Below are 14,947 nucleotides of genomic sequence, written 5' to 3'. Positions count from 1 at the left end.
TGGCTAATATTTTTGTATTTTTAGTAGAGATGGGGTTTTACCATGTTGGCCAGACTGGTCTCAAAATCCTGACCTCAAGTGATCCGCCTGCCGTGGCCTCCCAAAACACTGAGATTACAGGCGTGAACCACGGCATCTGGCCATATATATTTAAAAAATATTTTTATTCTTCGGTTGGTTGAATCCACAGGTGTGGAACTGCAGACACAAAATGCCAACTGTAGTGTAATTTTTATAAAACTATCTGTCTTAGTCCATTCAGGCTGCTATAACGAAATACCTTAGACTGAGCAATTTATAAACAATAAAAACTGCTTACAGTTCTGGAGGCTGGAAGGTCCAAGATCAAGGTGTCAGCAGATTTGGTAAGCAGTGAGGGCACATTTTGCTTCATAGATGGCACCTTCTTGCTGCATCTTCATGGGTGGAAGGGCCAGACAAGCTCCTTTGGGCCTTTTTTTTCTAAGACAGACAGGGTCTCGCTGTGTCACCTAGGGTAGAGTACAGTGGCTCGATCTCCGCTTACTGCAAGCTCTGCCTCCGGGGTTCAAGTGATTCTCCTGCCTCAGCCTCCTGAATAGCTGGGATTACAGATGCCTGCCACCATGCCCGGCTAATTTTTGTGTTTTTAGTAGAGAGAGGGTTTCTCCATGTTGCCCAGGCTGGTCTTGAACTCCTGACCTCAAATGATTAGCCTGCCTGAGCCTCTCAAAGTGCTAGGATTACAGGCATGAGCCACCACGCCCAGCCTGGGCTTCTTTTGTAACGGCATTAATCCCATTCATGAGGATAGGCCCCTCATGACCTAATCACCTTCTAAAGGCCCCATCTCTTAATATCACCACAATGGGGATTAGGTTTCAATTTATGGATTTTAGGGGTGCACAAACATTTATGCCATAGCAATACATAATAAAAATTAATATATATATTTTTTGAGACAGGGTCTCACTCTGTCACCAGGCTCGAGTGTGGTGGCTCCATCATGGCTCACTACAGCCTCGACCTCCCAGGCTCAGGCAATCCTATCTCAGCCTCCAGAGTAGCTGAGGCCACAGGTGTGTGCCACCTCGCCTGGCTAAGTTTTCCATTTTTTGTAGAGATGGCATTTCACCATGTTGCCCAGGGGGGTCTCAAGACAATGGGCTCAAGTGATCTGCCCACCTTGACCTCCCATAACACTGGGATTTCAGGTGTGAGCCACTGTACCCAGCCCAAAATTTCAAAAAAAAAAAAAAAAAAAAAAAAAAAAAATAGGCAAGCAAAAAGTCAGCTTTATCTAAATGTGTTTGATTTAAAATATTGATGTGTGTTAATTATCATTTACATTTTGTCCAGATGCTGTGTCTCATGGCTGAGATCCCAGCGCTTTGGGAGGCCAAGGTGGGAGGATCGTTTGAGCTCAGAAATTTGAGACCAGCCTGGACAACATAGTGAGATCATCTCTCTACAAAAAGTAAAAAAAAAAAAAAAAAAATAGCTGGGTGCAATGGCTCATGCCTGTAATCCCAGCACTTTGGGAGGCCAAGGCAGGTGGATCACTTGAGGTCAGGAGTTTGAGACCAGCCTGGCCAACATGGTGAAACTCCCATCTCTACTAAAAATACAAAAAATTAGTAGGAGAATGCTTGAACCCCTATGTATATATGTATACATACGTGTGTGTGTATGTTTATATATATATGTATATGATACAAAATTAGCCAGGTGTGGCAGCACACACCTGTAGTCCCAGTTGTTTGGGAGGCTCAGATGGGAGGATCACTTGGACCTGGGAGGTCAAAGCTGCAGTGAGTCGGGATCATGGCACTATGGCACTGTACTCCAGCCGGGATGACAACGTGAGATCCTGCCAAACAAAACAAAAAAAAAGGAAAAATAAAGAGTGATTTCACAGAAAATTTGAGATTTCCAATTTCTCACGGCAGTGCCAGCTCTGAATTCCTATGTGGCAACACTGGACAGGAGGTTCTGACCCTCCAGGAGGGGAGGGTGCCCCCTCCAGCCTGTTATATCCTTCCCATGGCACTTGGCACATTACCTGTCTGGCCCTTACAGGAATTTGAGTTGCAAATTGATCTAGATCGTTGAAGGAAGAGGCTGGGTCTTCTCAGTTTTGGGGCACTTTCATTGCCAAGTAAGGTTCTTACGAGATTTTTAGAAGTTGAGATTAAAGAAGAGTTTATATGCAGCTGGAGGTGATGCCTAACAACAACTGTAATAACAGCATCAACGGCCAGGCGCGGTGGCTCAAGCCTGTAATCCCAGCACTTTGGGAGGCCAAGACGGGTGGATCACGAGGTCAGGAGATCGAGACCATCCTGGCTAACACGGTGAAACCCCGTCTCTACTAAAAAATACAAAAACTAGCCGGGCGTGGTGGTGGGCGCCTGTAGTCCCAGCTACTTGGGAGGCTGAGGCGGGAGAATGGCGTAAACCCGGGAGGCGGAGCTTGCAGTGAGCTGAGATCCGGCCACTGCACTCCAGCCTGGGCGACAGAGCGAGACTCCGCCTCAAAAAAAAAAAAAAAGCCGGGCGCGGTGGCTCAAGCCTGTAATCCCAGCACTTTGGGAGGCCGAGACGGGCGGATCATGAGGTCAGGAGATCGAGACCATCCTGGCTAATACGGTGAAACCCCGTCTCTACTAAAAAATACAAAAAACTAGCCGGGCGACGAGGTGGGCGCCTGTAGTCCCAGCTACTCGGGAGGCTGAGACAGGAGAATGGCGTGAACCCGGGAGGCGGAGCTTGCAGTGAGCTGAGAGCCGGCCACTGCACTCCAGCCTGGGCGGCAGAGCAAGACTCCGTCTCAAAAAAAAAAAAAAAAAAAAAAAAAAAAAAAAAAATCATCAACAACAACAAAAACAATAGCCTAGAGCAGTTACTCTAAGCCAGGTAGTGTTCTAAAGCACTTTACACAATTTATTTACTCTGACGACAATGCTATTAGGTAGCACTTTGAATATACACATTTTGTAGACGAGGAAATTGAGGCATGTAGCTGTTAAGATTTATACCAGCCAGGCGTGGTTGCCCACGCCTGTTCCCAGCACCTTGGGAGGCCGAAGCGGGCAGATCACAAGGTCAGCAGTTTGAGACCAGCCTGACCAACATGGTGAAACCCTGTCTCTACTAAAAATACAAAAATTAGCCTGGCATGGTGGCGGCTGCCTGTGATTCTAGCTATTCGGGCGGCTGAGGCAGGAGAATCGCTTTAATCTGGGAGACAGAGATTGCAGTGAGCTGAGATCACACCACTGCCCTCCAGCCTGGGTGACAGAGTGAGACTGTCTCAAAAAAAAAAAAAAAAAAAAGATTTATACCAATTTATATTGTCCAATAGGAGGAGTGAGACTCAACACGGGGCAGAGGAGAGAATAGGTCAGGAAATAATCACATCTCTCCACCTACACAGCCACCATCATGGTACCCTTCTAAAAAGACTGACAATAAACTTTCATTTAGCACTGTCCCATTTATTAGCTCATTTCATGATCACAGCAACCCAGTTAAGCAAATCCTCACCTTTGCATCGCCTGCTTTGTATCACTTTTTCTTTAAAATTAAAAATAAAAAAAAATGGGTTAGAAATTCGGCGAACGCCCATCCCATTTCTCTCCTTCCTTGTAGTAATTATCATTCTAAAGTTGTTGGGAATTATTCCCATGCGTACTTTGTACTTTTAAAAGATATGTTTGCTTTCCTAAACATATACCACTGTTTTGTGTATTTTAAAACTCACAAATAATATCATACAACATCCATTTTTGCAAGTTTCTTACTCATTACATTGCTAAATATGTCTATAATTCATTTAACTGCCATATAGTATCCCATTATAAGAACAAACCATACTTTATCCATTTTACTTAACAACAGTTAGCTTATTTCCACTTTTTCTTGACAATTAGCTGATACTACAATGACTATTTTTATCCTTGCCTTTTTGTGCATGTGTAGAAATGTTTTTCTAAGGAATAGATCTAGAAGCAGGGTTACTGGGTCATAGGGAATATTCATTTTCAGCATTAACTGGTGCCAAAATTTTCTTCAAATTTGTTGTATCTGTTTACACTTCAACACAAAATATATGCATTCCTATTGTCCCACATTTTTGTCAACAGCATTAGAGTAATTTTAATTTTGGTAATTTTGTGTGTGTAAAATGGTATCTCATGCTGTGATTTGCATTTCTACATTACTGGTTTAATTGAGCATCTTTTCTTACGCTTATTGGCCATTTAGGTTTCTTTTTTGTGACTTGCCTATTCACAGCTTTACTCATATTCTCTTGCATTGTCCTTTTCATATGGATCTGCAATTTTTTTATAAATCCTGGATCTAATCCTTTGTTGTTTATGTAGGTTGTGAATACTCTCCAAGTCTGTGGCTTGTCTTTTACTTTACATTATTTCTTATAAAAGCTTAAAAATGTTTTAATGTGGTCATATGTGTCAATATTTTCCTTTATTGCTTGTGCGTTTATTCATAGTTGACAAATAAAAATTGTATCTATGGTGTAACAACATGATATGTGTATGTGTGTGTGTGTGTGTGTGTGTGTGTGTGTAATGGCTACAGTAATTACTGTACCTGTTATCTCACATACTATCATTTTAAACGTGATATTTGAAATGCACTCTCTTAGCAATTACTTTCATTTTTTATTTTTTGAGACAGGATCTTGCTCTGTCGCCCAGGCTAGAGTGCAGTGGCAAGATTACAGCTCACTGCAGCCTGGACCTCCCAAGCTCAAGTGATTCTCTCTTCTCAGCCTCCCAAGTAACTGGGACTACTAGCAAGTGCCACTACATCCCACTAATTTTTTCTAATTTTTGTAGAGACAGGGTCTCACTATGTTGCCTAGGTTAGTCGCGAATTCTTGGGGTCAAACAATCAAGCAATCGGCGTCCCGAAATGCTAGGATTACAGGCATGAACCACTGCACCCAGCTAATTTTTGTATGTTTTTTTAAAGATAGGGTTTCACCATGTTGCCCATGCTGGTCTCGAACTGGTCTCAAGCGATCCACCAGCCTCAGCCTCCCAAAGTGCTGGGATTACAGACATGAACCACTGCAGCTGGCCAGCAACTTTCATGTATACAATACATTGTTATTAACTGTAGTCATCATGTTATACAACAGATCTCCTGAATTTATTCTACCTAACTGAAATTTTGTATCCTTTAACTAAAGTCCTCCAATCCCTGCCCACCCACCCCTCGCCCTCTAGCCCATATGCAACCACCATTCTATTCTCTACTTCTGCAATACATTTTATTTTATTTATTATTATTTTTTATTTATTTTGAGACAGGGTCTCACTCTGTTGTCTGGGTTGGAGTGCAGTGGTGTGATCACAGCTCACTGCAGCCTCAAACTCCTGGATTCAGGAGATCCTCCTGCCTCAGCCTCCTGAGTAGCTGGGACTACAGGTGCATGCCACCATGCCTGGCTGAGTTTGACTTTTTAGATTTCACATATAAATGAAATCATGGTATTTGTCTTTCTGTGCCTGGTTTATTTCATTTAGCGTAATGTCCTCCAGGTTTATCCATGTTGTCACAGATGACAGAATTTCCTTCTTTTTAATGACTGAATAGTATTCCATTGTGTGTATGTACCATAATCTCTTTATTTATTCATTGATGGACACTTAGGTTGATCCCATGTCTTGGCTATTGTGACTAATGCTGCAGTGAACATGGGAATACAGATATCGCTTCAACATACTGAGTTCATTTCTTTCTATATATACCTGATAATGGAACTACTGGATCACATGGTGGTTTTATTTTTAATTTTCTGAGGAAGCTCCATTCTGTTTTCCAAAATAGGTGTACAAATTTACATTCCTACCAACAGTGTGTGAGGGTTCCTTCTTCTCCACATCCTCGCCACCACTTGTAATCTCTTGGTTTATTTTTATTTTTATTTTTTATCAGAGCCATCTTAGCAGGTACGAGGTGATATCTCACTGTGGTTTAAATTTGCATTTCCTTGATAATTAGTGATACCGAGCATTTGTTTTTCATATACGTGTTGGCCATTTGTGTGTCTTCTTTTGAAGAATGCTTTTTCAGACCCTTTGCCCATTTTAAAATCAGATTTTTGGCTGGATGCAGTGGCTCATGTCTGTAATCCCTGCACTTTGGGAGGCCAAGGCAGGAGGATCATTTGAGCCTAGGAGTTCAAGATAAATCTGGGCAACATAGGGAGACCTTGTCTCTACAAAAAATTTTAAAAAATTAGCAGGGCATGGTGGAGTGTGCCTGTGGTCCCAGCTACTTGGGAGGCTGAGGTGGGAGGATTGCTTGAGCCTGGGGGTTGAAAACTGCAGTGAGTTTTTATTGTGGCACTGTATTCCAACCTGGGCAACAGGGTGAGACCCCATCTTGAAGAAAAAAATCAGATTTTTGGTTTTCAACAACTCTTGCTATTAGGTTTCTTATATATTTAAAATATTCACCCCCTATCAGATGTATGGTTTGCAAATATTTTGTCCCTTTCCGTAGGTTGTCTGTTGATTGTTTCCTTTGCTGTTCAGAAGCTTTCATTTGATGCAATCTCATTTGTCCAAAAAAATCATTGCCCAGACCAATATCAGAGGCTGAGATCACACCACTGCACTCCATCCTGGTGACACAGCGAGACTCCATCTCAAAAACAACAAAAAGGATCTGAAATTGTAAAAATACTAGAAGAAAACATAGGAGAAAAGCAATTCTCCTGCCTCAGCCTCCCAAGTGGCTGGGACTACAGGTGTGCACCACCACATCCAGCTAATTTTTGTATTTTTAGTAGATATGGGGTTTCACCATGTTGGTCAGGATGGTCTCAATCTCTTGACCTCATGATCCACCTGCCTTGGCCTCCCAAAGTGCTAGGATTAGAGGTGTGAGCCACCGTGCCTGGCCATTTCAGATCTTATGTTTAAGTCTTTAACTCATTTTGAGTTGAATTTTTTTTTTTTTTTTTTTTTTTTTTTTTTTTTTTTTTTTTTTGAGACAGTCTCTCTCTGCCCTTCAGGCTGGAGTGCAGTGGCGTGGTCTTGGCTCACTGCAACCTCCGCCTCCCAGGTTCAAGTAATTCTCATGCCTTAGCCTCCCGAGTAGCTGGGACTATAGGTGTGCACCACCACCCCCGGCTAATTTTTGTGTTTTTGGTAGGTTTCACCATGTTGGCCAGGCTGGTCTCGAACTCCCGGCCTCAGGTAACCCACTGGCCTTAGCTTCCCAAAGTGCTGGGATTACAGATGTGAGCCACTGTGCCTGGCCTGAGTTGATTTTTGTATATGAGATGAGATACGGTCCAATTTTATTCTTCTACATGTGGATATCCAGTTTTCCCAGGACTGTTTATTGAGAAGACTGTCCTTCCCCCATTGTGTGTTCTTGGCATATTTGTAAAGGATCAGTTGGCCATAAAATGTGTGGATTTATTTCTGGTCTCTATTCTGGTCTTATGTGTATGTTTTTGTTCCAGAACCATGCTGTTTTGATTAGTATAGCTTTGTGGCAGCTTCTGAAATCAGGTAGTGTGATGCCTCTAGCTTTGTTCGTTTTGCTCAAGATTACTTTGGCCATTTGGTCCTTGTCTTTTGTGGTTCCATATGAATCTTAGGATTTTTTTTTTCTATTTCTGTGAAAATGTCATTGGAATTTTGATAGGGGTTGGGGTAGTGTGGCCATTTTAACAATATTCATCTTTCCAATCCATTAACATGGAATATCTTTCCATTTATTTGTGTCTTTTCTTTCTTCAATGCTTTATGGTTTTCAGTGTACAGATTTCTCACCTCTTTAATTAAATCTATTCCTAAGTATATTTTGATGCTATTATAAATGAGATTGTTTTCTTGATTTCTCTTTTGGTTGCTGCATTATTAGTGTACAGTAATGCTACTGACTTTTGAATATTGATTTTGTATGCTGCAACTTTACTGAATTTATTAGTTCTAATAGTTTTTTTGGTGTTATCTTTAGGGATTTCTCTACATAAGATCATGTCATCTACAAAGTGACAATTTAACTTCTTTCTTTCCAATTTGGATGCCTAGGGAGCCGCAGTGGCTCAGGCTGGCTGTCCTGAGATCGTGCCACTGCACTCCAGCCAGGTGAGGCTATGTGTTCAAGGCCAACCTGGTCAACAGTGAAAAATTTGGACGCCTTGTATTTCTTTCTCTTGCCTATCTGTTCTGGCTAGAACTTCTAGTACTATATTAAATAGAAATGGTGAGAATGGTCATCCTTGTCTTGTTCCTGATCTTAGAGGAAAAGCTTTTAACTTTTCATGATTATGTATGATATTAGCTGTGGGTTTGTCATATATGGCCTTTACTGTGTTGAGATACATTTTTTCTATACCTAATTTGCTAAGAATTTATATCATGAAAGGATGTTAAATTTTGTCAAATGCCTTTCCTCCATCTATTGATATAATCAAATAGTGTTCTTCATTTTGTTAACTGCTTGTACTTTTACAATTTTGTATAAGAAATCCTTCTTTATTCTGATATCACCAATATATGATCTTATATTTTCTTTGAACAGTTTTCAGTTTTGCTTTTCACTCTATCTATCTGAAATTTACTTCTGGGTAGGATGTAATGTAGAATTAATATTTTTGTGTGTGTTTGGATAGCCAGTTAACTCAAAACCATTGAACTTTCCCACTGATTTATGTCACTTTCATTATACACCAAGTCTCATATCTTTGAGGGTCTGTATTAGTCCATTCTTGCACTGTTATAGAGAAATACCTGAGATTAGGTAATGTATAAAGTTTCATTGGCTCATATTTCTACAGGCTGTATAGGAATCATGGCTGGGGAGGCCTCAGGAAACTTACAATCATGGTGGAAGGTGAAAGGGAAGCAGGCATGTCTTACATGGCTGGAGCAGGAGGAAGAGAGGAAAGAGGTGCCACACACTTATTTATTTATTTATTTTTTAAGACAGAGTCTTGCTCCATTACCCAGGCTGGTGTGCAGTGGCACAGTCTCAGTTCACTGTAACCTCCACCTGCTAGGCTCAAGCGATCCTCCCACCTCAGCCTCCTGAGTAGCTGGGACTACAGGAATACATCACCATGTCCAGCTTTTTTTTTTTTTTAATTTTATTTATTTATTTTTTATTTTTAATTTTTTTGTATTTTTGTAGAGATGGTGTCTCATCATGTTGTCCAGGCTGCTCTTGACCTCCTGAGCTCAAGTGATCCTCCTGCCTCAGCCCCCAAAAGTGCTGGGATTATAGGCATGAGCCACTGCACTTGGCCTCCACACACTTTTAAACAACCAGGTCTCATGATAACTTACTATCACGAGAACAGCACCCAGTGGGAAATCTGTCTCCATGATCCAGTCGCCTCCCACCAGACCCTACCTCCAACAAAGGGGATTACAATTCGACATCAGATTTTTGTTTGTGTGCGGGGGACACAGATCCAAACCCTATTAGGGTCTGATTCAAAAAAGTTTTATTCTGTACTGTGGGCTATTTATGTGTGCATATACCAGGACTAGACTCTTTTAATCACTGTAGGTTTCAACAAGTAAACTTGTGACGTATGGTTAGGCAAGGGATCTCATATTCTTCTGCTTCAAGTTTTGTTTTTTCTTGGCCATTTACCCTTCCATAAGAATTTTAAGGCTGGGTGCGGTGGCTCATGCCTGTAATCCCAGCACTTTAGGAGGCTGAGGCAGGTGGATCACAAGGTCAGGAGTTCGAGACCAGCCTGACCAACATGGTGAAACCCTGTCTCTACTAAAAATACAAAAAAATTAGCCTGGCGTGGTAGTGCACGCCTGTAATCCAAGCTACTCAGGAGGCTGAGCTAGGAGAATCACTTGAACCCAGGAGGCAGAGGTTGCAGTGAGCCAAGATCGTGCCATTGCGCTCTAGCCTGGGTGACAGAGCGAGACTCTGTCTCAAAAAAAAAAAAAAAAAAAAAAAAATTTTAAGAACAGTCTGTCAAGTTCCATAAAACATCTGGTTGGGGTTTTGCTTAGAATTGTACTGAGTTTTTAGATTTTTTATTTTTTTTTTATTTTTATTTTATTTATTTATTTATTTATTTTTTTGAGACGGAGTCTCGCTCTGTCACCCAGGCTGGAGTACAGTGGCCAGATCTCAGCTCACTGCAAGCTCCGCCTCCCGGGTTCACGCCATTCTCCTGCCTCAGCCTCCCGAGTAGCTGGGACTACAGGCGCCGCCACCTCGCCCGGCTAGTTTTTTTTTGTATTTTTAGTAGAGACGGGGTTTCACCGTGTTAGCCAGGATGGTCTCGATCTCCTGACCTCGTGATCCGCCCGTCTCGGCCTCCCAAAGTGCTGGGATTACAGGCTTGAGCCACCGCGCCCGGCCTTTTTTTTTTTTTTTTTTTTTGAGACGGAGTCTTGCTCTGCGGCCCAGGCTGGACTGCTGTGGCCGGCTCTCAGCTCACTGCAAGCTCCGCCTCCTGGGTTCACGCCATTCTCCTGTCTCAGCCTCCCGAGTAGCTGGGACTACAGGCGCCCGCCTCGTCGCCCGGCTAGTTTTTTTGTATTTTTTAGTAGAGACGGGGTTTCAGCGTATTAGCCAGGATGGTCTCGATCTCCTGACCTCGTGATCCGCCCGTCTCGGCCTCCCAAAGTGCTGGGATTACAGGCTTGAGCCACCGCGCCCGGCGAGTTTTTAGATTTGAGAAAAATTATTAGTTTTATATCAAACTTCCATCTGGGTAGGGGATCTCTTCCTATTCTTTTATATCTTCCTTATGTTCTCTAATAAAACTTTATAATTTTCTCCGTAAATATCATATACAGACTTTGTTATTTATTCCTAAGTATCTTATGATTTTTGTTATTACAAATGGTATTTTCTTTTTTCTTTTTTCTTTTTTTTTTTTGAGACGGAATCTCACTCTGTTGCCCAGGCTGGAGTGCAGTAGCATGATCTCGGCTCACTGCAAGCTCCACTTCCCGAGTTCATGCCGTTTTCCTGCCTCAGCCTCCCGAGTAGCTGGGACTACAGGCACCTGCTACCTCGCTCGGCTAATTTTTTGTATTTTTAGTAGAAACGAGGTTTCATGTATTAGCCAGGATGATCTGGATCTCCTGACCTCGTGATCCGCCTGCCTCGGCCTCCCAAAGAGCTGGGATTACAGGCGTGAGCCACTGTACCCGGCCTGAAATGAAATCTTTTATCTGTTTATTGCTGTGGTATAGGGATATTGATGTTTGTGTATTCTCCTTGACCCCACCAAGGAAATTGTTATTTCTAATAGTTTGTGGGTTCTTGTGAATCTTCTTTGTCTAGTAAGCAATCTATGTATAGTAGTTGTCTATGTATAGTGATGGCTTTATTTCTTCTTTTTCTTATTTTTTTTTTTTTTTTTTTGAGACGGAGTCTCGCTCTGTCACCCAGGCTGGAGTGCAGTGGCCAGATCTCAGCTCACTGCAAGCTCCACCTCCTGGGTTCACGCCATTCTCCTGCCTCAGCCTCCCGAGTAGCTGGGACTACAGGCGCCGCCACCTCGCCCGGCTAGTTTTTTTTTTGTATTTTTAGTAGAGACGGGGTTTCACCGTGTTAGCCAGGATGGTCTCGATCTCCTGACCTTGTGATCCGCCCGTCTCGGCCTCCCAAAGTGCTGGGATTACAGGCTTGAGCCACCGCGCCCGGCCCTTCCTTCTTTTTCTTTTTGTGTCAGTTCAGACTTCTCGGCAGAAAGGTAAATAGAAACAGTAAAAGCTGGTATCCTTGTCTTTACTTTGGAAGTTACTTCCTATTCCTAGTTAGCTAGATTAAAAAGATTAAAAAAGAAATAGATTCTCACTATGCAGTGGTTATTCACAGCCTGTCATAGAGCACTACAGCCTCAAACTCCCAGGCTCAATGGACCCTACCACCTTAGCCTCCCAAGTAGCTGGGACTACAGGCACAAGCCACCACACCTGGCTAATTTTTAAATATTTTATAGTTCACTGCAGCACTGTTCACAATAGCAAAGACATGGAGTCAACCCAAATACCCATCAGTCAAAGACTGGATAAAGAAAATGTAGTATGCAGCCAGGCGTGGTGGCTCACACTTGTAATCCCAGCACTTTGGGAAGCTGAAGCGAGTGGATCAGGAGTTCGAGACCAGCCTGACAGACATAGTGAAACCCCGTCTCTACTAAAAATACAAAAAAATTAGCCAGGCATGTTGGCAAATGCCTTTAGTAATCCTAGCTACTCAGGAGGCTGAGGCAGGAGAATCTCTTGAACCCAGGAGGCAGAGGTTGCAGTAAGCTGAGATTGTGCTAGTGCACTCCAGCCTGGGTGACAGAGTGAGACTGTATCTTAATAATAATAATAATAATAATAATAATAATAATAATAGCAAAATAAAATAAAATAAAAAAGGCCAGGTGCGGTGGCTCACACCTGTAATCCCAGAACTTTGGGAGGCCAAGGTGGGCAGATCACGAGGTCAGGAGTACACGACCAGCCCGGCCAACATGGTGAAACCCTGTCTCTACTAAAAATACAAAAATTAACAGGGCGTGGTGGCACTCGCCCATAGTCCCAGCTACTTGGGAGGCTGAGGCAGAAGAATCGCTTGAACCCAGGAGGCAGAGGTTGCAGTGAGCCGAGATTGTGCCATTGCACTCCAGCCTGGGTGACACAGCAAGGCACCATCTTCTAAAAAAAAGGAAAAAAATGTAGTATGCGTACACCATGGAATATTATGCAGCTGTAAAAGGGAAAGAGATCACATCCTCTACAGGGATGTGAATGGAACTGGAAGCCATTATCTTCAGCAAACTAACACAGGAACAGAAAACCAAACACCATATGTTCTCACTTATAAGTGGGAACTGAATGATGAAAACACCTGCACACATGTGAGGGGGAACAATAACCCACTGAAGTCTGTCAGAAGGGGGAGTGGCAGGAGGGAGAGCATCAGGAAGAATAGCTAATGGACACTGGGCTTAACACCTAGGTGATGGGTTGACAGGTACAGCAAACCATCATAGCACATGTTCACCTATGTAACAAACCTGCACATCCTGCACTTGTACTCCGGAACTTAAAATAAAAGTTGATGTCGGGCGCAGTGGCTCAAGCCTGTAATCCCAGCACTTTGGGAGGCCGAGACGGGTGGATCACGAGGTCAGCTGATCGAGACCATCCTGGCTAACACGGTGAAACCCCGTCTCTACTAAAAAATACAAAAAACTAGCCGGGCGAGGTGGCGGGCGCTTGTAGTCCCAGCTACTCGGGAGGCTGAGGCAGGAGAATGGCATAAACCTGGGAGGCGGAGCTTGCAGTGAGCCGAGATCCGGCCACTGCACTCCAGCCCGGGCCACAGAGCAAGACTCCATCTCAAAAAAAATAAAAATAAAAAAATAAATAAAAGTTGAAAAACTATTTTGTAGAGACGAGGTCTCACTATGTTGCCCACTCTGCTCTTGAACTTCTGAGCTTAAACAATCCTCTTGCCTCGGCCTCCCAAAGTTCTGGGATTTTAGCAGTGAGCCACTGCACCTGGCCTCCAGTTTTGGATCCTGCGTCTTGCCACATTATTCCATGCTGGCTTCTGAAGCCAATGAGGCAAAACCAGAAAGGGAAACTAAAAAGTTAAAGGGGGAGAGGGTCTCACAGGCAAGATGGAGGGAGCCTGGGATGAAGGCAGGGCTGTGGAGGTGAATGATGCCAGGAATTAAGGAGGAAGTAACAGTGTGAGATAATAGCACATGGGACTCTTGGGCTGCAGCTACACGAGGGAGGATCATGGCCTTAATTCATCACCTCTGAAACCCTGAAATATCTAGCCTCCTGCCCAGATCCTGGCAAGAATGCATGTATCCAACCACTATTTATAAAGTATCCAGTGCTAGCTCCAGGGAATGGCAAGAGTGAGCATCTGCAGTCATAGTCCCTGCCCTCAGGGAGCTTACATTCAATGGGGCAGACAGACATCAATCTGTACATAATCACCAACAAATGTAGAACTCCAATAGGGCCAAGTGCCTCTGCGGAAAGGTACACCTTAGTGTGAGTGCTCATAATAGGGGAATTTGACCCTGAAAAGAAGGTCAGGAAGCCTTCCCTGAGGCTGTTAAGAAGCTGAGGCCTGAAGAATGAAGAGGAGCTAAGAGGAACAGAGGAAGGAGACTTTCCAGCAGAGGGTCCAGCCTCCCTGGAGGCTCTGTGCAGGAGGAAGCACAAGGTGGACAGGAACTGGAGTACACGAGTAAGGGGGAGTGGTGGGAGTGGCTGGAGAGGAGGGGCCACCCCTTGCAGGACTTAGAGGTCAGGTTAAGGACTTGGGTCTTTAACCTAAGATCAATGGAAAACCACTGAATAGGTAGGTTTAAGGAGGCTGACTGAAACAATCAGATTTGCATTTTTAAAGGATCCCTTTTTGGTGTGCATCATATTGCAGAGAGGCCATTCCCAGCCTCTTCAGCCACTGCAATGATTCAGAGAAGACCACATGGTCCACATGGTGGCTGGCTTAGGGATATGGAGGGTTGAAAACGAGTGGACAGACTTGAGATATATTAGAGCAGATAAAATGGATAGGACTAGGTGTTGGATTAAATATTCAGATACTCATTCTAAACCGCCCCTACATCAAAGCCTTCGAAGGCAGGGACCATGTCACATGACTATGATATCCAGGTCCCAGAACAACTCCTGACACATGGTAGACTCAAAACACATTTCCTGAAAGGGTGGAAATGATTAGCAGTCTCTCAGGTAATCCTTTGACCTCTAACGGTATTTAATTTCTTCCAGCATGTGTCAATAATCAACCTCCTTGGTACATCATAGGGAGAAATACTGCCGAGTTCCAAAGAGTATACTCTGGGAAAGTTAATACAAGAATAAAGTCTCACTTATCCTGTAATATGAAGAGTAACAGTAAACTTGTAAGAACAAGGCCTGGTGAAGCAAGGAGTAGGCATAGGAAG

Source organism: Rhinopithecus roxellana, chromosome 4 (assembly GCF_007565055.1).
Source record: "Rhinopithecus roxellana isolate Shanxi Qingling chromosome 4, ASM756505v1, whole genome shotgun sequence".
Lineage (NCBI taxonomy): Eukaryota > Metazoa > Chordata > Mammalia > Primates > Cercopithecidae > Rhinopithecus > Rhinopithecus roxellana.
This window is presented reverse-complemented; position numbering follows the sequence as displayed.